The sequence below is a fragment of the Rhinoderma darwinii genome, chromosome 2 (genome assembly GCF_050947455.1).
Source record: "Rhinoderma darwinii isolate aRhiDar2 chromosome 2, aRhiDar2.hap1, whole genome shotgun sequence".
Taxonomy (NCBI): Eukaryota; Metazoa; Chordata; class Amphibia; order Anura; family Rhinodermatidae; genus Rhinoderma; species Rhinoderma darwinii.
This window is the reverse complement of record NC_134688.1, coordinates 291,446,630-291,470,764: the sequence shown is the minus strand read 5'-3', so window position 1 is coordinate 291,470,764 and position 24,135 is coordinate 291,446,630. Positions and strand designations below refer to the sequence as shown.

Sequence of the window (24,135 nt, the reverse complement as noted above, 5' to 3'; positions counted from 1 at the left end):
GCAAGCCAATTAGGCTTCGCCTCCCGGCGGGGCCTAAATCGGCTTCCGTAATGGCAGAGCAGGAGACCATTGTGTCTCCTGTTGCCATAACAGCAGTCGCCAGTCCTGATTGCCTGTCAGGGCTGGCGATCTGCTAGTAACCGCTACGATGCAGCAATCGCTTTCGATTGCTGCATCGAAGGGGTTAATGGCAGGGATCGGAGCTAGCTCCGGTTCCTGCCGTTACAGGTGGATGTCAGCTGTACAGTACAGCTGACATCCACCGCTGATGACGCCGGATCAGCTCCTGACCCGGCGCCATCTTGCCGGCAGCTACGGAAGCCGATCAGGCTCCGCCGCCGGGCGGATCTTGACCGGCTTCGGTGCTAGGCAGACCGGGAGGCCAGTATTAGGCCTCCGGTTGCCATTGCAGCCACCGGAACCCCGGCAATTTCATTACTGGGGTTCCGATGAGCTGCAAACACCTTAAGTGCAGCGATCGCGTTTGAGCGCTGCACTTAAGGGGTTAATGGCGGGGATCGAAGCTAATTTCGGTCCCCGCCGTTACAGCCGGATGTCAGCTGTAAGATACAGCTGAGATCCGGTGATGATGGCACCGGCTCAGCTTCTGAGCCGGTCCCAAACATTCGGTGTACATGTACGGCAAGATGCGGGAAGTCAATGCTTTCCATGACGTACATGTACGGCAAATATCGGGAAGGGGTTAAATAGATCCTGTGTATCAGAGACACACAGGGCCTGCTCTCAGTTGAGCCGTCAGTTCAGCAGAACTGACAGAATTAGCTGAGAGAGAGCAACACAGCTCCTATGTATACTTGATACATAGAATCTGTATCGTAATAAATTCCTTTTTTTAAATAAAATAAAAGTCAATTCAAAAGTACATTGATTTAATAAAAATAAAAGTCAAAGTTTTCCATAACCTTTAACTTCTTCACTGCCCTAGACCCCAGGGATGTTATCACAAACAAATTTACTACTCTAAACCAATAGTCCTGGGGGTTGTTACCATTAACCCTTTAACTAAAGTAGACCACCATCCTCCCTAACCCTGATAGGCAACATTTTTGTCTCGTCAGGGTGCCCAGAAATACTAAGAACTTCCCTGATTTATCTGAATCTAGTATCAAATAGTTATCTACTGTGTTATGGTATCTATATTATAGTTACTATACAACTCTCTATGTGGATGCTGAATAAAACTATTTACAGTACCTGCACACAATGTGGCACTGTCTATCTGGCTGAGAAATGGCTAATTATTTGGGCGATAAAAGGCAATATTTATTTTATTTGACCGTCTGAGCGGTAAAAAACTATCAATTTGTCTGTGGTTGAAACAGTGCCTAGGTCCACTGAGACCCCATGAAAAGTTTAGCTCTTTTGATCTGTTCAATTGGTGTGTGGTTGTGGCCTTTGTTGCTGTAGTTCTGTGCCCGTGGGGGATGTGACCCAGAGCCAAGTTGGCTTAGCCTGGAAGCAGGGGTGCTGGTTTGCTCCCTCTGCAGGTGCTGTGTTGCAGCGACATTGGTTGCCATGCGATACTGCAGCTAATAGACTAGGAACCCACTTATAAGAGGTTGCCCTGTAGTGGCAACTGGGCTTATACAGTTTGATCAAAATGTCAACTAAGAACCTCATGTTCATGTTTATAAATTTTGCTTAGCCGCAATAGATCAATGTAAAACAAGTGGATGTGTGGTCCAGGTTTTTTTTGGATATATTGAACTGTTTCCTTGCTATCAGCACTCGACCTATTCGTCCCAGCTGTTTTTAAGTGTTTTTAAGTAGCAGAAGACTGCATCTGGGTATGTTCCCACACACAGGATACGCTGCAGATTTTCTGCAATAGAAAATCGGCAGCGGAATCTCAAAAACATCAGGTAATTCAGTCACAGAAATCTGAAGCAAATAGTGGGGTTTTGCTCCGCATATTGATGCGAAAACGCTGCAGTTTTCCGCAGCGATTTTGCCTGCGGATTAAACAACATTGATGTGCACCTGTGGATTTCCAGCGGTTTTTACTACATTTAAGCTGCGTAAACGCTGTGCAATATGCAACTTGCATATTTTAATTCGGAATTTATGCTAGCCATTGAAGTCTATAGGCTAAACACGCAGCATCTCCGCACAGAATACACAGGATAAATTGACATGCTGCAGATTTGAAAGTCGCACCGCAGAAGACTTTCCATACGACTGTTCCGTGTTTCTTTTTTGAAAATCTCATTCACTTTGATGCTACTGTAAATGCTGCACAGAATTCCATTGTAGAAATTCCGCAGTATTTACGCTGTGTGGGAACCCGGCCTAAGGGTTTCTACCTATTTTCTCTCGGTTTGTCCACGGAGACAACATGTAAAAGGTGAGCTATTTTCATCTGTTCACTTGGTTGGGGTCGTTGTTTCTGTACAGTCGAGGTGGCTCAGCCTGGCAGCAGGGGTGCTGTTGGTCCAGGTTTTCTCTCTTTCTCTGTCTGGACAGTGCCCAGGTCTTTATCTGACTGCTCACTAGCTACAAAGGCTTAGGGTATTTCAACACAGGTCGGATCTGCTGCGGAAAATTCTGCAGCACATCTGACCCAGAATCCGCAGGGTAATCCACCTGAAAATATTTATCCAAATCGTGCTTTTTTTGGTGCAAATATTCTAGCGGAGCTTCAGCTGCGGAAAACAACTGAGAGAAAAAAAACAAGCTACTATACTTACCTCTCTTATTATGCCCGTACAAATGTGTCTCTGGTATCCCAACGTGTTTCTGTACAGCTGGCTTCCTTTAATGATGTTTCGTCAGATGTGTATGCTGCAGCAGTCACGGGTCAAACCGTCATCGCAGGGGGCCAACTGTACAGAGACCAGCCGGGGAACCAAAGATGCATTCCTATAAGAGCGCCAGGAGAGGTGAATGTACAATTTTTTTTTTATTTTAAACTTTGAGAAAATAATAGGGGTTTTTTTTGGACTTGCAGATTTTTCTGAACTAAATTCGGAAAGTCTGCAACAAATCTATGACCATTCCCCAGCCGAATTTGACATGCTGCGTATTAAAAAATCCGGATGGAAAATCTCCAGCAATTCCTCTAAGGCCGGATTCAGGCGAACGTGATTTGCGTCCGTGCAGCCCGCGTGGTTTTCACACGGCTCGCGCAGACCAATATAAATCTATGGGGCAGTGCAGACAGTCTGTGTTTTTTGCGCAGCGTTAGTCCGCTGCGTAAAACTCACGACATGTTCTATATTTAGGCGGTTTTCGCGCATCACGCACCCATTGAAGTCAATGGGTGCGTGAAAATCACGCATGCCCCACGGAAGCACTTCCGTGGGACAAGCGTTATTCGCGCAATAACAGTAAAAGAATGAATGTAAACAGAAAAGCACCACGTGCTTTTGTTTACAAACATCCAAACGGAGTGTCATAATGATGGCGGCTGCGCTAAAAGCACGCAGCCGCGCATCCATATGAACAGGGCACACTGAGCTGTCAAGTGCCTTTTGCGCACGCAAAACGCCACGGTTTTTGCGTGCGCAAAACGCACACGCTCGTCTGAATCCGGCCTAAGTGTGTTCCACTAACATAGCCTTAGGGTATGTTCCCACATAGCATATACACAGTATTAGGGCAGATTCACACGAGCGTTGCGTTTTTGCGCGCGCAAACAACGCGGCGTTTTGCGAGCGCAAAAACCATTTGACAGCTGCGTGTGTCATGCGTGTCTGATGCGCGGCTGCGTGATTTTCGCGCAGCCGGCATCATAGAGATGAGGCTTGTCGACGCCCGTCACTGTCCAAGGTGCTGAAAGAGCTAAATCTTTCAGCACCCTCGACAGTGAATGGCGAACACAACAGCGAAAAACCTGTAAAAAAAAAAGATAAAGTTCCTACTTACCGAGAACTTCCCGGCCGTTGCCTTGGTGACGCGTCCTTGGTGACGCGTCCTTGGTGACGCGCCTCTCTTGACATCGGGCCCCACCTCCCTGGATGACGCGGCAGTCCAAGTGACCGCTGCAGCCTGTGATTGGCTGCAGCCTGTGCTTGGCCTGTGATTGGCTGGAGCTGTCACTTGAACTGAAGTGTCATCCCGGGAGGTCGGACTGCAGGAAGGAGACAGGAGTAATCGGTAAGTTAGAACTTCGGTTTTTTTTTACAAGTTCATGTATTTTGGGATCGCAAGTCACTGTCCATGGTGCTGAAACAGTTTAACTCTTTCAGCACCATGCACAGTGAATGTCTTCCGACGTCGCGGACCGGAAATTTTTTTGCCGGGTTCGGCCAAAACGAGTTTGGCCGAACCCGGTGAAGTTAGCTTCGGTTGTCGGGGTTCGCTCCTCGCAAAGACACTCCGTTTGGATGCTTGGAAACAGAAAAGCACGTGGTGCTTTTCTGTTTCCATTCATCCTTTTGACAGCTGTTGCGCAAACACGCAGTTCGCACGGAAGAGCTTCCGTGCGACCTGCCTGGTTTTCACGCACCCATTGACTTCAATGGGTGCGTGATGCGTGAAATACGCAGAGTTATTGAACCTGTCGCGTATTTTGCGCAGCGAACAAACGCTGCGCAAAATACACGGACTGTGTGTACTGCCCCATAGACTTCTATAGGGCATTGCGTGCCGCGCGAAAACCACGCGGTCTACACGCTGCCAAATCACGCTCGTGTGAATCCCCCCTTAGGCTAGATTCACATGAGCGTGGAGAAACTCGGACGTGATAAACGTGAAATTTTTCACGTCCGAGGTGCCCCAGTGTGGGTTCTGTTTTCACGAATCCCCATAGACTTGAGTCTATGGAGTGATCCGTGAAAACGGAACAGAATAGGACATATTCTATTTTTCAATGGACCCTTCACATGATCCGTTGAAACAATGGTTGACTGAACGGCCCCATTGAATTACATAGGTCTATGTGACGGCCGTTGTTTCAACGGCCGTTACACGGACATATTCAACGCTCGTGTGAATCAGACGTTACAGTAGCAGCAAAGTGTATAATAAATCTCATCAACACGTTGTGGAAAAACTCTGCACAGATTACGTGAATAAATTGTCCTGGAATACAGATTATAAATGCGCAGCATGTAAATTTATGATGCGGATTCACTGTGCATTTGTTGCAGTGCATCCAGAATAACAGGGATGCCATTGCAACGCCAGGAGAGGTTAGTATAGTTTTTTTTTTCTTCTTGTGGACATTTTCCGCATCGGTCAATCCGGCGGCATATACGCATCAAATTAAGACACCATTTAGTGCAATTATTCAGATGGATTTCCCTGCATGTTCTGGGGCGGATTCGCTGCAGACTTTCCACAACATATCAGTCTCGTGAGAACATACCCTTAGAGGGAATCTTGGCCCCTGCATAGCATACAACTTTATAGTTCTTGCGAGAGATGGTTATATTTCTTTTCCATTTTAACCCCTACCCGCACGAGGAAGTAACTGTATGTCATCGCGGGAGGTTACTTCCCGCACGAGGACGAACAGTTACTGAGTTTTTCCCGGTGCATACTGTCGTCGACAGTGTGCACCAGGAATTGGGTGGTCAGCAGTCGCCGACAGCTGACACTCCACTCTTGCCGACCAGCGGTCCTTTGCCGCTGATTTCGGCGAATTAACCCCTTAAATTCGGCGATCAGTTGCAATCGCCAAATTTTGGGATTTTCTAACATATCGGCAGTTAATAAACAAAAAAATAAAGTGTCAAAAGTAAAAAAAAGTTTATAAAAATGTTTTATAAAAGTGTAAAAATAAGTTTGGGTTTTCCTATAATAAGTCATTAATCATAGGTAAAAAATTAAACCATTAAAAAAAAAAAAGTACACATATTTGGCATCACCGTGTTCGTAACGACCCAAACTATGAAACTATAATGTTAATTTTTCTGCACGGTGAACGCTCCAAACAAAATAAACGGAAAACTATGTCAGCATCGCTATTTTTTGGTCACCACCCCTCCCAAGATATAGAATAAAAAGTGATCAAAAAGTCGCATTTACCCCAAAATAGTACCAATAAAAACTACAACCTGTACCGCAAAAAACAAGACCTCCCACAGCTTTTTTGACAAAAAAATAAAAAAGTTACGGCTCAGAATAGCGTGTCTCAGAAAATAAATTATTTTATAGAAACGTAATTTTATTGTGCAAACACTGCAAAACGTTAAAAAAAACTATACACATATGGTATCGCCGTAATCGTACCGACCCGCAGAATAAAGTAAAGCGTAATTTATTGCGCACGGTGAAGAAATAAAGAATTTAAAGCGCCAAAATCGTTGTTTTTTGGTCACCTTAGCTTTTGGTCACCTCTACTTTGCCTTAATTCCTGTGAAACGCCTAAAGGGTTAAAATACTTTCTGAATGTGGTTTTGAATACCTTGAGGGGTGCAGTTTTCAAAATGGGGTGATTTATGGGGACTTTCTAATATATAAGGCCCTCAAAACCACTTCAGAACTGAACTGGTCCCTGAAAAAATGGCCTATTGAAATTTTCTTGAAAATATGAGAAATTGCTGCTAAAGTTCTAAGCCTTGTAACGTCCTAGAAAAATAAAAGTACGTGAAAAAAAATTATGCAAATACAAAGTAGACATATGGGGGATGTTAACTAGTCACTATTTTGTGTGGTATTACTATCTGTTTCACAAGCAAACACATTTAAATGTAGAAAAATGGTAATTTTTGCAAATTTTTGCTAAAATGTGAAGTTTTTCACAAATAAATATTGAATTTATCGACCAAATTTTTTCACTAACATAAAGTACAATATGTTACGAGAAAACAATCTCAGAATCGCTTGGATAGGTAAAAGCGTTCCGGAGTTATTACTACATAAAGTGACACATGTCAGATTTGAAAAAATCATCTGTGTCCACAAGGCCAAAACAGGCTGCGTCCTGAAGGGGTTAAGATGTAATGGGTAAAAAGTCAAAATATTTACACTTATTTTTCCAATTCTCCAAATGTTTCTTTGTAACACTTGAAATCTTCATTCCATATAATGTGAATAAAAATGAAATGTACTGGGTACAGAGTGTCCCAATTATTGACAGTAGTTTACCTTCAGTTAACCATTTGAACGTGCAAAGTCACTTTGATGTACAATTGATATCACGTTGACCTTTGTAGGCAGCCTTAGACAACAACAGTTGTTATTTCAACAGTTCGAACATTTTACAAAGATCAGAATAATGCATGTCCTGGTGCATTGCTTTGATGCTTTTTTTTTTCTCGTGTTGAGGCTCCCAACAGATTCAATAGTACAAACTATGTAAGTGTTAAAGCATATGATCACAGACACAGAGGCAATCTTTCTTTAGTTCTCTTGGACTAGGCATACCACAATGTTTCAGGGAACCTATCCCTTCCTCAAGTGTTGCAACGTAACCTAGTCCAACAGCGTAAAAGGACACTGATTGCCTTTGTGACCGTATGCTTTAAAACGTACATAGTAAAATAGACTTTTAGGCTGGGACTAGACATAGTTTTTTGTAGTGAGCGATAAATCGCTATCTACAGGAATACATTAGGCTAGAGATAATAATCTCACTACAAAAAAATAGCTGTAATATCGCTGTGATAAATCGCTGTCCATAGGAATGCATTAAGTAGCTTAAAAAACTCTTCAAAATCGCTCTAAGGCCTGATTCACACGAGCGCTGCGCATCTTGGACGTGAAAAACTATCGTTTTTCACGTCCGAGGTGCATCCGTGCTCAGCGCTGCGGGACGCGATGTCACGCATCCACCATAGTTGAGAGTCTATGTCGGGATGCGTGATGCGTGAAAAGATAGGACATGTCCTATTTTCCCACGAACCCTTCACATGGTCCGTTGAAACAACGGCTGTGTGAACGGCCACATTGAATTACATGGGTCCGTGGGACGGCCGCTGTTTCAACAGCCGTCCCACGGACACGTTTAACACGTTCGTGTGAATCAGGCCTTAAAGGGAATGTGTCGCTAGAATTTATTATTTAATTTTTTTTCCAGTTAAACAATTATTATTTAAGTGACTACACATTGTTTTAATTTTTTTAATTTTTTCACAAGTCAGGAAATATTATAAATTAGATTCTAATTTATAACATTTCCATGTGCTGGCCACTACAGGGAGCAGTTCCCAAAATTGCAGCATGGTCACTGTGGTAAAGCAACCTCATTGCTTTATGCTGCAAATTTTGGGTGGACACACTCTCTCGTGTCCTCACACAATCCCCCCTCCCTTATTCTGGCTAGTTGCAGGAGTAGGAGGGTGTTGAATCTTCAAACCTCCTACACTGTGTGCTACCATTTTCTGAGCGACTGCACAGTGTAGGAGGATTAGATACAGGGCTCAGCAGACAGTATCACACGAACATAATACACACATCACATACACGAACATAAATTACCTGCCGCCTCCGCTGGTCTACGCTCCTATTCCTTGCGCCTGAACATATGGCCGGAAGCCGCAGGCCGGAAGTCGTCATCTGACTATCCGGCAGCGGCTTCTGGTCTACAAGAAAATGGCGCCGGATTTCGATCTGCGAACAAGCTTAGTTTTGGTCTGTGTGGGAGCGGCGCATGCGCCATTCCCACACAGACGGCGTACGCTTCTGAGAATGGAACGGCTCCTGTTCGCATTCTCTATGGGGTTGTATGTGCTGTATTCCATCTCTGTATGTGTCGTTAATCGACACATACAGAGATGAAAAAAAAATGGCAGCCCCCATAGAGAAGTAAAAGAAAGAACACCGTAAAAAGTAGAACATGAGAACATAAATAAATAAAATGTATGTTAATATCATATTAAAAGCAATATGATAAAAAAAAATAATAATTAATGACACCTTCTTTTTAAGAAGTGAGTAGCTCTGAAATCACAGCGTGTAGCAGTAAAAAAAAAATAATCACCAGTAATCGCTTGACTGGAGCAATTTTGAAGAGATTTTTAGGGTATGTTCAAACGGTTAACTAAAAATGGCTGAAAATACGGAGCAGATTTCAAGCGAAAACATCTACTGATTTTCAGCCGTTTTTTAATTAAGCTCGCGTTTTTTACGTTCGTTTTTGGAGCCGTTTTTCTATTGAGTCAATGAAAAACAGCTCCAGACGGTTTAAGAAGTGACATGCACCAGTTCACAGACACACAGCGTGTCCTCGCTCATCCGACGCGATGAAGTTCCTGTGGGAGGAAGTTCGTGACGTCACAGCGTGATCTCGCGAGCACACGCTGTGTGTCTGTGCACTGCCAGAAGCTGGGTGGTAACGAAGAGAAGTGGATGATGCTGATTCGTCAGCATCATACACTTCTATTCACAACGCCCAGCTAGTAAAACAAGTAAAAACGCCCAGATGTACACACACAATACACGCCCAGTTGGACATAACTTTAAACACGCCCAGTTGTACATAAGAAAGGCTCATTTGCATAAATATAAAAATGCTCATAACTTTTCCAAAAATGCTCGTTTTTGAAAAAAAACAAAACGTTACTTTTATCTACATTGCAGCGCCGATCTGCTGCAATAGGAGATAGGGGTTTGAAAATCTGGTGACAGAGCCTCTTTAACAACAGAATATGAAACAACTAACCAAAATTTTGATTATATACTACTGCATTATTACAAGTGACTACCAGCATTGGAGGCTCCGTTAGGGGCATCAGTCGCAGATTTTGTAAAAAATACCGGAAACAAAAGCGCAGCATGGTACATCGTTGGACACCCCGACGGAACCCATTGCAGACAATGTGTTCCCTCTGGCGCCGGTTGTCTGCACTCCATGGTTCAACAGATCCAGCGCCATTGCTATGCCCTTGTTCTGCTCCTCTGACGGAGCAGAACAACGGAATAGCCCAACGCAGATCTGAACAGGGCCTAACTCTACAATAGCTTAAAGTTTAGAAATTAACTGAATAAACAAAATTAGCAAAATATTTAGTTATACATGATTTTGTGTGTTTTATATCTACTGTCATAAAACATCATGTGTTTTGGTTATCTCTGCTGTTTAATGGAATTCACTAACAATCATGGATTGTCAGAAACACTTGGGTATCATAAATGAATGACATTGATGGGCAGCTGGATTGGGGGCCTTATATGAAAATCAGCTATGAATAAATTAGCCCCACCCTGAGGCGTAACTAGGGGTTTAGCACAGGGGGGGGAGTAAAACACATCAGAGTGGGCCCCAACCCACTGTACCCCCCACACAGTATAATAACCCCTTAGTAGCACCACACAGTATATAGCCACTATAGCTGCCCCCACACAGGATAATACCCTTATAACTGCCCCCACACAGTATCATGCCCCTATAGCTTCCCCCACAACAGTATATTGCCCCTATGGTTGCCCTCACAAAGAATAATGCTCCCATAGCTGCTCCAACACAGTATAATGCCCCTATAGCTGTCCCCACACAGTATAATGCAATTATAGTGCCTCCCACACAGTATAATGCCCACATAGCTGTCCCCACACAGTATAATGCCATTATAGTGCCTCCCACGTAGCTGCTCACACACAGTATAATGTCTCATAGCTGCCCCCACACAGTATAATCCCCCATAGCTGCCCCCATACAGTATAACCCTCCATAGATGCCCACATAGAGTATAATGCCCCATAGCTATTCTCATACAGTATAATGCCCCCGTACAGTATAATGCCCCGAAAGCTGCCCCATACAGTATTATCCCCCTATTGTGGCCAACCATACTCAGTGTAATGCCCCCTTAGCTGCCACCACCCATAGTGCCTAATAAAAAAATAAAAAATAAAAATATTTATCTATTTCCGTTCCCACAACAAGTGGAGGATATCCCCCTACTCCTCCGCTCTGTGCAGTGTGTGGCTTTGCGAAGACAGGCGCAATGACGTTACTACATCGCGCCTGTCTGCGTCGAGCCGCTCACAGCTTGCATTACATAGTGAAAGTTAGAGAAAGGAACCGTCAGCTCCCTGCTCCAGCATTGGATTCAACTGTATCTGCGTCCTGAGGAGGCAGATACAGTTGAAACTGGGATACCACCATTTCAGTGGGCCCTCAACCACTGGGTCACGAATGTGAAAACTGTAGGGTCAACCATATACATGAGGTACCTGTCGGCTTATAGCTATCTCTCCTGACTCCCCCATAAACCTATTTGGTTTGATTGAGCATACATGTTTACATTTGGGAGGGTGAAATAAGATACTGACAGATACCCATAACAGCAGCTTATTTCTCTTGAGAAAAATACATTTAAACATTCTCGATACCTCTTTTACTTGATACCTGCCATCAGGGGCCAGTTAGGCATACACATTAGGCCCCATGCACACAACCGTAAAAACTCCCGTAATTACAGCCCGTAATTACGGGCCCATGGACTTCTATTGGCCACGGGTACCTCCCCGTATGCTTACGGGAAGGTGCCCGTGCCGTTGAAAAATATAGAACATGTCCTATTTCAGGCCGTAATTACGGCACGGGCAGGCCCATAGAAGTCTATGGGGCTCCCGTAATTACGGGTGACTACGTGTGTGCACCCGTAATTACGGGAGCGTTGCTAGGCGACGTCAGTAAATAGTCACTGTCCAGGGTGCTGAAAGAGTTAAACGATCGACAGTAACTGTTTCAACACCCTGGATATTGGCTACCGATCACAATATAGATAAAGCTGTAAAAAAAAAAAAAAAAGACGTTCATACTTACCCAGAACTCCCTGCTTCTTCCTCCAGTCCGGCCTCCTGGGATGACATTACAGCCCATGTGACCGCTGCAGCGGTCACATGGACTGCCGCGTCATCCAGGGAGGTCGGACTGGATGTCAAGAGAGGGACGCGTCACCAAGACAACGGCCGGGTAAGTATGAATTTCTTTTACTTTTATTACGGAAAGGGCTGTCCCTACTCTCTATCCTGCTCTGATAGAGAGAAGGGCTGCCGATTACTGCAGTGTAATTTTGCAGCCAAAAACGTGCCCGTAAATACTGGTGCAATACGGGTCGAATACGTGTGACTAAGGACCCGTATTTACGTCAGTATTTACAGGTGGACAAAAATACGGTCGTGTGCATGAGACCTTAGACTATATGCTGATTCATTTTTTCAACGCACCTTTTTTTTAAAGTATATGGACAGTTTAAGGGTTTGATCTTGAGACATGTATTTTTGCTAGTTTTAAGAACATTTCACGGCCATAGATTATATGCTATCATAATACAGGGTTGGTTACGAAAAATAGAACCCTGATTCCCTTGTATGGTTTGTACAGGATAATGAACAATAAAAGAATAACGTACTAATCAGTTACAGAAAATGTGGGAAGGGGTTTCCGCCAGTGGCTACGCAAAGTTGTGCCCGTCTTATCTTGTTCGGGAACACCTTCTGTAAAACCACACGTTGAATATTCCAGATATGAACTTCAATTTGCTGTTTTCGAGCACTGTCTGGGGATTAACTTCGTAAACCCTCGTTTTACGGTAACCCCACAGGTAAAAGTTGCTCACCAGGACGGCCACAACCCTTTGCTTATCCTACGTTTTTCAGTGAACGACACATGAAGTCGGCACAGGGATGCGTGAGAAATAAACGGCAAGTCATCCGTCTTGTTGAAAGAAACAATGCTCACGCTTGTGATCAGTTAACTGTGCATAAAATTGCTTAAAGATGTCCATGTACACGGCTGTTTTCACATTTTTATCAAAGAATATTGGACCCACAATCCGCGTAACCATAACCACGCACCTAACACCATTTTTTGGATCATGGAGTGTCTGTTGGTGCAGCTCCTGTGAATTTTCTTTGTGCCGGTATCTATTGTACCCGGTTAGATGGAACCACGCTTCATTGGACATGACATGACATCACACGTTTCTGTTTATCCCCCTCCTTTAACTCTTGCACAACTAACACTCAGTATGGCTTCGGGTGAAACGATTTCAGTACACATCGACATGTTATTCTGCTGACGTGTGCCTGTTGGGATAATTTTCACATTTATTTCCTCATGCCTCTCCTAGATGTTAACAACGATGACAGTATCCTGTCTATATATATTTTTTGGCATAGGCTACGAAACCTGTGTTACGCCACTCCCGCACTAAACCATATATACTGATTTTTGCTAGAATGGTAAAGTCCATAGACCAGCAAAACAGTCCTATTTATTTTTTAATGAGCCTGAACGTGCATAGACTTCCACTATCGCAATTCATTTATTTCTTAAACCGGTCTGGAAAAAAGAAAGCTGAGTGCTGATTGGTTGATATGTACAACAAAGACAGTTTTACTGTAAAGGTATGTGCACACGATGAGAGGCTTTTACGTCTGAAAAGACAAACTGTTTTCAGGAGAAAACAGCTGCGTCGTTTCAGACGTAAAAGCTCCTCCTCGCATTATGCGAGGCGTATGTGACGCACGTAAATCTTGAGCTGCTCTTCATTGACTTGAATGAAGAACGGCTCAAATTACGTTGCAAAGAAGTGTCCTGCACTTCTTTGCCGAGGCAGTCAACTTACGCGTCGTCGTTTTACAGCTGTCAAACGACGGCGCGTAAATAACAGGTCATCTGCACAGTACGTCGGCAAACCCATTCAAATGAATGGGCAGATGTTTGCTGACGTATTGTAGCCCTATTTTCAGGCGTAAATCGAGGCATAATACGCCTCGTATACGTCTGAAAATAGGTCGTGTGAACCCAGCCTAAGAGTATTGATGAATGAACCTCGATAAGTATTATTATTGCACAAACCAGACAAGAGAAACAGGGTTTTGTTTTTTGTGACACACCCTGTATATGTATAAAATATATATATGTATATATATATATATATATATATATATATATACATACACTTTTGCATGTAGGCTGTGTTCACACGTTTAGAATTTGCCATAGGCCATTGTCATTCAATTGGGCTAATCCGCAGCCTTTCTGTACGTAATCCGTGAGGATAACGAACATGCTTATTATTCTTGCGGAATATTTTTTTCTGCGGTACGGACAAAAAATTTGCACAGATTTTTTCCAGAGCATGTGAATGGGGTATAAAATTACACTTACATTGCATGTGCAATGTAGTGGATTTGATGAGTTGTTAAAGGGAACCTGTCACCAGCATTTGACCTATTGAACTCTACTCACCCCTCATTGGCCGCTGCTGTCAAAAGTTAATTGCTGTTATCCCCTCTCCTAAACTCCTACTCCGGCCATAAATAATATATTGTCTGCAAACATTAATCCGGCAATCTCGTTCCTCTCCTTATGCCTGCCCATCGAAAACTGGCCCGCCCTGAATGCTGAAATCTCGTCTGAGATAGCGTGCATGCGCCCGTCATGTATGGTCTGACACCCTTCCCTGCTTCATTCGGGCCTTACATCTAGTTACTGCGCATGTGCCGCTATGGTGTCCCGTTGTGCGCAGGCACCAGAACAGGATAGCGATGCGCAAGCACGGGATTTAATGTGTGCTGGGGGGAGGCGAGGAGCTGTCAATCAAAAGTAAGGATGCGGGGTTAACTTGGAAAGACTTGAGGAATGAAAATATGACTCTTTTCAAACTAAGATATTACTCTTTTATGCTCACTAGCACATGGTGCGGGAACACTAAAAAACTGGAATACTAAAAGTATAGAGCCTACTTAGAAGATAATTATATGTTATATAAAAATGATTTTTAACACACTTCCACTAGGTATTGCTAGTTTATCCCCTTAACGCTCAGTGACGTACTATTACGTCATGGAAAGCGCCCTATTCGCGCTCCATGACGGAATAGTACGTCTCGGGAGTAACGGCCGTTTCGGCCGTACTCCCGACACATACAGGAGCTGTGACAGCTGCTGTCTCTACAGCAGCTGTCACAGCTCCTACAGCGGGGACCGATCGCTGTGTCCCTGCTGATTAACCCCTTAAAAGCCGCGTTCTATAGAGATCGCGGCTTTTTAGGGGTTAAGCTGCCATTGCCGGCCTGCTACACGATAGCGGCCGGCGATGGTGACTATGGCAACTGGACACCAAACAATGGCGTCCGGCTATGCCATAGACGGAAGCCTAGTGGGTCCTGACAACGTCAGGACCCACTATGCTTGCTGTCAGTGAGTAGCTGACAGTTCTAATACACTGCACTACGCATGTAGTGCAGTGTATTAGAATAGCGATCAGGGCCTCCTGCCCTCAAGTCCCCTAGTGGGACAAAGTAAAAAAGTAAAAAAAAAGTGAAAAAAAGATGTGTAAAAATAAGAAAATAAAAGATTTAAAAGTATTAAAAGTAAAAGTCCCCCTTTTTCCCTTATCAGTCATTTATTATTAATAAAAATATATAAACAAACAAATAAACTATACATAATTGGTATCGCCGCATCCGTAACGGCCTGAACTACAAAATTATTTTATTATTTATCCCGCGCGGTGAACGCCGTAAAAGAAAATAATAATAAACCGTCCCAGAATCACAATTGTTTGGTCACTTGACCTCGCAAAAATTGAATAAAAAGGGATCAAAAAGTCGCATGTACCTAAAAATGGTATTGATGGAAACTACAGTTCGTTACGCAAAAAATAAATCCTCGCACGGCTTTATTGATGGAAAAATAAAAACGTTATGGCACTTAGAATAAGGTAACACAAAAAGTGAATGATTTTTACAAAACGTATTTTATTGTGCAAACGCCATAAGACATAAAAAACTATAAACATCTGGTATCGCCGTAATCGTATTGCCCCGCAGAATAAAGTCAATATGCCATTTATAGCGCACGGTGAATGCTGTAAAAAAAATAGAATAAAAAAACAATAGTAGAATTGCTGTTTTTTAGTCACCACGCCACCTAAAAATAGAATAAAAACTGATCATGCACCCCATGAAAACTACAATGAATTCCTCAAGGGGTTTAGTGTCCAAAATGGGGTCACTTTTGGGGGGTTTCCAATGTTTTGGCACCACAAGACCTCTTCAAACCGGACATGGTGCCTAATAAAAAAGAGGTCTCATAATCCACTGGGTGCTCCTTTGCTTCGGAGGCCGGTGCTTCAGTCCATTACCGCACTAGGGCCACATGTGGGATATTTCTCAAAACTGCAGAATCTGGGCAATACGTATTAAGTTGCGTTTCTCGGATAAATCTTTTTGTGTTGTAAAAAAAATGGTATAAAGAGGATTTTCTGACAAAAAAAAAAGTAAATTTCACACCTACTTTGCTCTAAATTTCTGTGAAACATCTAAAGGGTTCATAAACTTTCTAAATGCTGTTGTGAATACTTTGAGGGGTCTAGTTTCTAAAATGGGGTGTTTGATAGGGGTTTCTAATATATAGGCCCCTCAAAGCAACTTCAGAACTGAAGTAGAACCTAAAAAAATAAATAAATTAGGCAATACTTCGCTTCTTACATTATACTGATAATGAGCCGTGCCCACCCCGAGGTGACCCCAGTTTTGACCGTTTGTGTAAACGGAGACCCCAATTAGACCGTTTCAGTGCCCGGTTTTCCCAAGCATTCACCCCCGAGACGTGTATTTCTATTGATGAGTCCCTGGTACATTTTAAAGGGAGGGTTCAATTCCGCGAGTACCTGCCGGGTAAGAGGGCAAGGTATGGCGTGAAGATATATAAGCTGCGAGAGTGCATCAGGGTATACCTACAAATTTAGGATATATGAAGGAAAGGCCACCCCAAACCAGACTGCATCCTGGACTACAATAGGTACATGGGAGGGATGGACTTGTCAGATCAAATCCTGAAGCCCTACAGCGCCATGCGGTGTGGTATAAGAAGCTGGCTGGGCACATCATACAGATGGCATTGTACAATGCGTACGTGCTACGTCGATGTGCAGGCCAGACGGGAACTTTCCTGGAATTTCAAGAGGTGATTATCAAGAACCTAATCTTTAGGGACCAAGAAGGGGGGCACCCAGTACTTCTGGAAGCGGGGCCACACGCATCGTACCAGGGCGGCAACACTTTCCAGGAGAAGTTCCCCAAACTGGCAAGAAGGGAAAAAGTCAAAAGAGGTGCAAGTCTGCTATAAGGGATGACACAATATACCAATGTGACCCGTGTCCCGAATAACCATAGCTCTGTATGAAAGAGTGTTTTAAAATTTATCATACATCCCTTGGTTTATAATTTACCCCAATTTTACTTACCCTGACGCCCCCCGCACAGCTTATCCCCCCTCGTCTTTTCCCTCTGAGCCCTGCTGTGTGCCCAGGAAGCTGATAACAGCCACATGTAGGGTATTGCCGTACCCAGGAGAACCCACATTACAGTTTATGGGGTGTAGGTCTCCGGTCAAAATGCTCACTACACCTCTAGATGAATGCCTTAAGGGTGTCGTTTTTAAAACGGGGTCACTTCTTGCGGGTTTCAACTGTACTGGTACCTCAGGTGCTTCTGCATACATGACTTCGCACTAGAAAATCCCCAGTAGGCCAAATGGTGGTCCTTTCCTTCTGAGCCCTCCTATGGGCCCAAACGGCAGTTTATCACCACAAATGGGGTATTGCAGCACTCAACGACATATTATTTGAAAAAAATAATTTTGTTTTCATTCCCAGCCCAATTCAAATAAGTTCTGTGAAAAACTATGGGGTCAAAATGGTCACAACACCCATAAATGAATTCCTTGAGGGGTGTAGTTTCCAAAATGGGGTCATTTGTGGTTGGTTTCTATTGCTTTGATACCTCTGGGGCTCTGCAAATGTGACATAGCACCCGAAAACCAATCCAGCAAAATCTGGACTCCAAAGAACAAATAGCGCTCCTTTGCTTTTGAGCCCTCCCATGGGCCCAAACAGAAGTTTATCACCACAAATGGGGTATTGCCGCACTCAGGACAAATTGGGCAACAAAATGGAGTATTTTATTTCTTGTGAAAAGAAGAATTTTTGAGCTAAAATGACATATTATTGGAAAAAAATATATTTTTTTTTCATTACCAGCCCAATTCAAATAAGTTCTGTGAAGAAACTATTGGGTCTAAATGGTCACATTATCCATAAAAGAATTCCTTGAGGGGTGTAGTTTCCAAAATGGGGTCACTTCTGGTGGGTTTCCATTGCTTTGATACCTCTGGGGCTCTGCAAATGTGACATGGCACCCGAAAACCAATCCAGCAAAATCTGTACTCCAAAGAACACACAGCGCTCCTTTCCTTCTGAGGCCTCCCATGAGCCCAAACGGCAGTTTATCACCACAAATGGGGTATTGCCACACTAAGGACAAATTGGGCAACAAAATGGAGTATTTTGTTCCCTGTGAAAATAAGAATTTTTCATAAAAAATTACATCTTATTGGAAAAAATGACATTTTTTTTAATGTCACAGCCCAATTGAAATAGGTGTTGTGAAAAAACTGTGCTGTCAAAATGCTAACAACAACCATAAATGAATTCCTTGAGGGGTGTAGTTTCCAAAATGGGGTCACTTCTGGTGGGTTTCCATTGCTTTGATACGTCTGAGGCTCTGCAAATGCGACATGGCACCCGAAAACCAATCCAGCAAAATCTGGACTCCAACAAACACATAGCGATCCTTTCCTTCTGAGCCCTCCCATGAGCCAAAACGCCAGTTTATCACCACAAATGGGGTATTGCCACACTAAGGATAAATTGGGCAACAAAATGGGGTATTTTGTTCCCTGTGAAAATAAGAAATTTTGATCACAAATGACATTTTATTGGAAAAAATGAAATTTTTTTCATTTCACAGCCCAATTCAAATACGTGCTGTGAAAAAACTGTGTGGTCAAAATGGTAACAACAACCATAAATGATTTCCTTGAGGGGTGCAGTTTCCATAATGGGGTCACTATTGGGGGATTCCTACTGTTTTGGCACCTCAACACCTCTTCAAACCTGGCATGCTGCCTAAAATATATTCTAATAAAAAAGAGGCCTCAAAATGCACTAGGTGCTTCTTTGCTTCTAGGGCTTGTGTTTTAGTCCACGAGCGCACTAGAGCCACATGTGGGACATTTCTAAAAACTGCAGAATCTGGACAATACATATTTAGCAGTGTTTCTCTGGTAAAAGCTTCTTTGTTACAGAAAAAAAAATGAATAAAATTTAAATTCAGCAAGAAAAATGAAATTTGCAAATTTCACCTCCACTTTGCTTTAATTCCTGTGAAATGCCTGAAGGGTTAAAAAACTTTCTAAATGCTGTTTTGAATACTTTGAGGGGTCTAGTTTTTAAAATGGGGTGTTTTATCAGGGTTTCTAATACATAGGCCCCTCAAAGCCACTTCAGAACTGAAAAGGTACCTTAAAAAAAAGGCTTTTGAAATTTTCTTAAAAATATGAGAAATTGCTGTTTATGTTCTAAGCCTTGTAACGTCCAAGAAAAATAAAAGAATGTTCAAAAAACGATGCCAATCTAAAGTAGACTTATGGGAAATGTGAACTAGTAACTATTTTGGCTGGTATAACCATCTGTTTTACAAGCAGATGCATTTAAATTCTGAAAAATGCTATTTTTTCAAAATTTTCTCTACATTTTGCAATTTTTCACCAGTAAACACTGAATTTATCGACCAAATTTTACCACGAACATGAAGCCCAATGTGTCACGAGAAAACAATCTCAGAATCGCTTGGATAGGTTTAAGCATTCCGACGTTATTACCACATAAAGTGAAATATGTCAGATTTGAAAAATGGGCTCTGAGCCTTAAGGCCAAAACAAGGCTGCGTCCTTAAGGGGTTAATAGGTAAAATGCTGGTGACAGTTTCCCTTTAAGTTGCAGAATTTGCACCTAATCCTACATATTGTATGTGACACTGAGAAAATAATGCTGGATGTGAAGTCAAATATGTAAAACAAATATTTCTACTTCTAGTTATATGTTTATTTGGAAGTATGTGGCTTTCTTGATGGCAAAACTTTAGATTGATGCTGGATTCTTAGGGTATGTTCACACGGCTTATTTACGGACGTAACTTGGGCGTTTTACGCCTCGAATTATGTCCGAAAATGCGCCTCGATAGCGTTGGCAAACATCTGCCCATTGAAAGCAATGGGCTGACGTTTGTCTGTTCACACGAGGCGTATGTTTACGCGTCGCTGTCAAAAGACGGCGCGTAAATAGACGCCCGCGCCAAAGAAGTGTCATGTCACTTCTTCAGACGTAAATGGAGCCGTTTTCCATGGACTCCATGGAAAAACAGCTCCAGTTACGTCTGTAAGGGACGCGGCGTTCAAGCGCCTGCACATGCCGTTATGGCTGAAATGACGGGGCTGTTTTCTCCTGGAAACAGCCCCGTAATTTCGGCCGTTATGGACGCTGCCGTGTGAACATACCCTCAGGGTTCAATCACACGCGGCAGATTTTATTGCAGACATTGTTTGCGACTGAAAATCAGTTCCATTCATGTGAATGGAATTTGCGGAAATCCATGCACCTGCTGCAGATAAAGCCACACACCACAAATTGCTGACCCTTTGACAGATTAAAGAACAGTAAATTAGTAGAATAAAGATTTAAAAAAAAGAAGATTAATGCTAGGGAATTTCAAGAGTAATTTGGGGGAACCAGTTGTACCTGACCTGAACAAAGAACAAATGAAGTCTAGGGGAGGGGTAGAAATGACAAAAATGCAGGGACTCAAAGAAGAGTTTGCATTATTTTTGTTTTATATTTTGTCACTGTTTTGTACAGGGTCAAAAATGTTAAAACGTATTAGGAACCCACATATAGATGCATATATGTGCAACCCTAAGGGCAGGTTCAGACGTGGCGGAATTGCTGTGGAATTCCGCTGCGGACGGTCGTTTTTTACAGTTGTTTCAATACATTTTTAGGCAAGTTAGTTCAGACGTTGCGGAAAACTCCACTGCGGACCATAGGCTGCGGTACGGAATTTTCCCTCCGCAGCATGCACTGTTTGTTGCGAAGAAGAAGCGGAATTTCACTGTGGATTTCAGCCTTTGCAATGCAAAAACTGAGATCTGTGGCAAGTTCGCTGTCTTTTCTGCAACGTCTGAATTACATGTCAAATATGCAAATGTTGGTGCAGATTCGTTGCGTAATTGCCCCAAATCTGTACCAACATTTGCAGCGGAAAAACTCTGCCACAACTGAACGTGCCCTAAAAATTCTGATTTTGGAAAATCTACTTTTACAGTTTCCATTTGTCCTTGTTCAGCAGGTCCATGAGTAAAAGAAAATTTGTCATCCTTGAATGAATGAAGGAACACGAGGACAAATTTGACTTGCACAGTCTCCAGATGACTGTTGATCACCACTATTTTTGGGTGCAATAAAATGAGTGTGAAGTAATCCTGCTATGGGCCCCCACCCCATCCTTCAAGCCAGCTAGGTACGACTTTATAACCCACCTTATCACAGTGGCCAAGTTATTAACCCCACTTAATTTGAGATCTAGAGAACCCGAAGCATGCAACAAGTGTATGAGAAAGTAGATCACATTTGTAGAATAGAAGAACTATCTAGCTGGGAAAATAGATCTCACTCAAAGTTTATGTCCCTATGGACTCCTTGGAGACTCTCCCAACAGTCCTTCAATTACCTCTCTATCTAGTATTGGGCCTCCCCCTCATAGCAATCCTCCACTTATTCCCTCATAAATGCCTCCCAACCTCACCCCTTCCCATCTCTATTTCTTTGTGGAGGCCTGACTTTCCCATTTTCTATAATCATCATTCCCTGATGGGTTGTATCTTCTCTCTGAGCACTTAGTACTTTGTATTTATGCATAATACATTGTATATATGTTTATTTTATTCTGGTTTTAGGATTGAACTTGTTTTTCACTCCTTTCGTATATCTCCTGATTTTGTTGTTATGCACACACCATATTATTCCCTCTTGTAAAGCCGGATTCACATGAGCGTGTTCGGTCTGTGACATACGGTCCGCATGTCGGCCGCATTTCCCGGGTAGAACACACTGCAGGAAACCGGGCTCCTAGCATCATAGTTATGTATGACGCTAGGAGTCCCTGCCTCCCCGCAGAACTACTGTCCGTACTGAAAACATGATTACAGTACAGGACAGTTTTTCCACAGCGAGGCAGGGACTCCTAGCATCATAGATAACTATGATGCTAGGAGCCCGGCTTCCTGCAGTGTGTTCGGTCCAGGAAATGCGGCCGACATGCGGTCCGTATATCACGGACCGAACACGCTCGTGTGAATCCGGCCTTGGAATCTATTTAATGTGTAGAAGTTGCATCATGTAACGCCTCATGCACACGACTGTTGTGCCACTCGGGCCGTTTTTGACGGCATCCGAGTGGCACCTGATTGTCTTCACGGACCCATTTATTTTAGCGGGTGAATCGGGTCAGTGAAAAAATGGTCAGAGTCTCCGATCCGAGGAAAGATAGAATGGCACACACAGTCATGTGCATGAGGCGTTATTGTGTCAGTAAAGTACCAGATATCTTGTGCGCTGTTGTACATAATTCGCATTTCATAAATTTTGCAGAATCAACGCTATGCCAGAGGCATAGCTAGGTTCTCCAGGTTTTTTCAATTTTTTTTATTTATGTAAGTATAAAAACGGCTGTACATTTTACAAGCAATATGGTTATATAAGGTAGTTTCACACACTCCCCTTGTAGATACTGTCACACTCCCCCCCCCCAAGGAGATAGTTCCCCCCCCTCCGAGATAGTACCACACAGCCCCACTTGTCAGTGGCGTAGCTAGGACTTTAGCACAGGGGGGGGGGCCAACACATCTGAGTGGGCCCCAACCCACACAGTATAATGACCCCTTAGTGGCCCCCTACATAGTATAATTCCCTTATAACTGCTCCCACACAGAATAATGCCCCTATGGTTTCCCCCCCACCCAAGATAATGCTCCCATAGCTGCCCCCACACAGTATAATAACCCACATAGTATAATTACCCCTTAGTGACCCCACACAGTATAATGAACCCCTAGTGGCCCCCACAAAGTATGTTGCCTTAATAGAGCCTCCACACACAGGATAATGCCCTTATAGCTGCCTCTACATAGTATAATGACCTATTAGTGCCCCCATACTGCATAATGCCCCTATAGCTGTCCCAATACAGTATAATGCCCCTATAGTGCCTCCCACACTGTATAATGTCCCACAGCTGCCCCATACAGTATAACACCCCTATAGTTGCCATTAAATAGTAAAATGACCCATAACTGCCCTCCACACAGTATAATGCCTCCATAACTGCCCTCCACACAGTATAATGCGCCAGTGCTGCTCCGATACAGTATAATGACTATAGTTTCTCCCACAGTATAATGCCCCCATTTCTTCCGCCACACAGTATAATGCCCCCATAGCTGCTCCCACACAGTATAATGCCCCCATAGCTGCCCCTACTCAGTATAATGTCCCTATAGTTGCCCCATACAGTATAACGCCCCATAGCTGCCTCATGCAGTATAACGCCCCATAGCTGGCACCATACAGTAAAATGCCCCCATACCTGCACCCGCACAGTATAATGCCCCCAAAGCTGCCCCATACAGTATAATGCCTCATTCTGGCCCCCCATATAATGTCCCCTTAGTTGCAATTACGCAGTATAATGGCCCATAGTACCTAATAAAAAAAAATATTTATCCATTCCCGTTCCCACGACGAGTGGAGGATATCTCCCTACTCCTCTGCTATGTGCAGTGTGTGGCTCTGCGCTGGCAGGCGCGATGACGTCACTACATCGCGCCTGTCTATATCGAGCCGCTCACAGCTGGAAGGGCATTACACGCCTACACGTTTTGAACTTTTCAGTTCTTAATCATAGCATAGACATTATACTGTGGGGGCATCCAATGGGGCATTATACTGTGATGGGGCAGCTATGGGGGCATTCTACTGTGGGGGCAGCTATGGGGGCATTATACTGTCGAGGCATGGCTATGGGGGCATTATACTTTGTGGGGGCAGCTATGGGGGCATTATACTGTGTGTGGGCAGCTATGGAGGCATTATACTGTGTGGGAGTAGCTATCGGGGCATTATACAGTGTGGGGGCAGCGATGGGGGCATTATACCATGTTGGGGGCAGCTATGGGGGGCATTATAATGTGTAGGGAAGGCATTATACTGTGTGGAGCAGTTATGGAGGGAATTATACTGTGTGGGGGCATCTATGAGGACATTCTACTGTGTGGGGGCAGCTATGGGGGGCATTATACTGTGTGGGGGCATTA

General features: G+C 43.5%; 1 protein-coding gene across 1 annotated transcript in view; it reads right to left on the bottom strand.

Moving 5' to 3' along the window:
* Positions 1 to 24,135, bottom strand: part of CRYBG2 (crystallin beta-gamma domain containing 2) — a 232,685-nt gene that overhangs the window by 122,016 nt on the left and 86,534 nt on the right. The window lies entirely within an intron of this gene.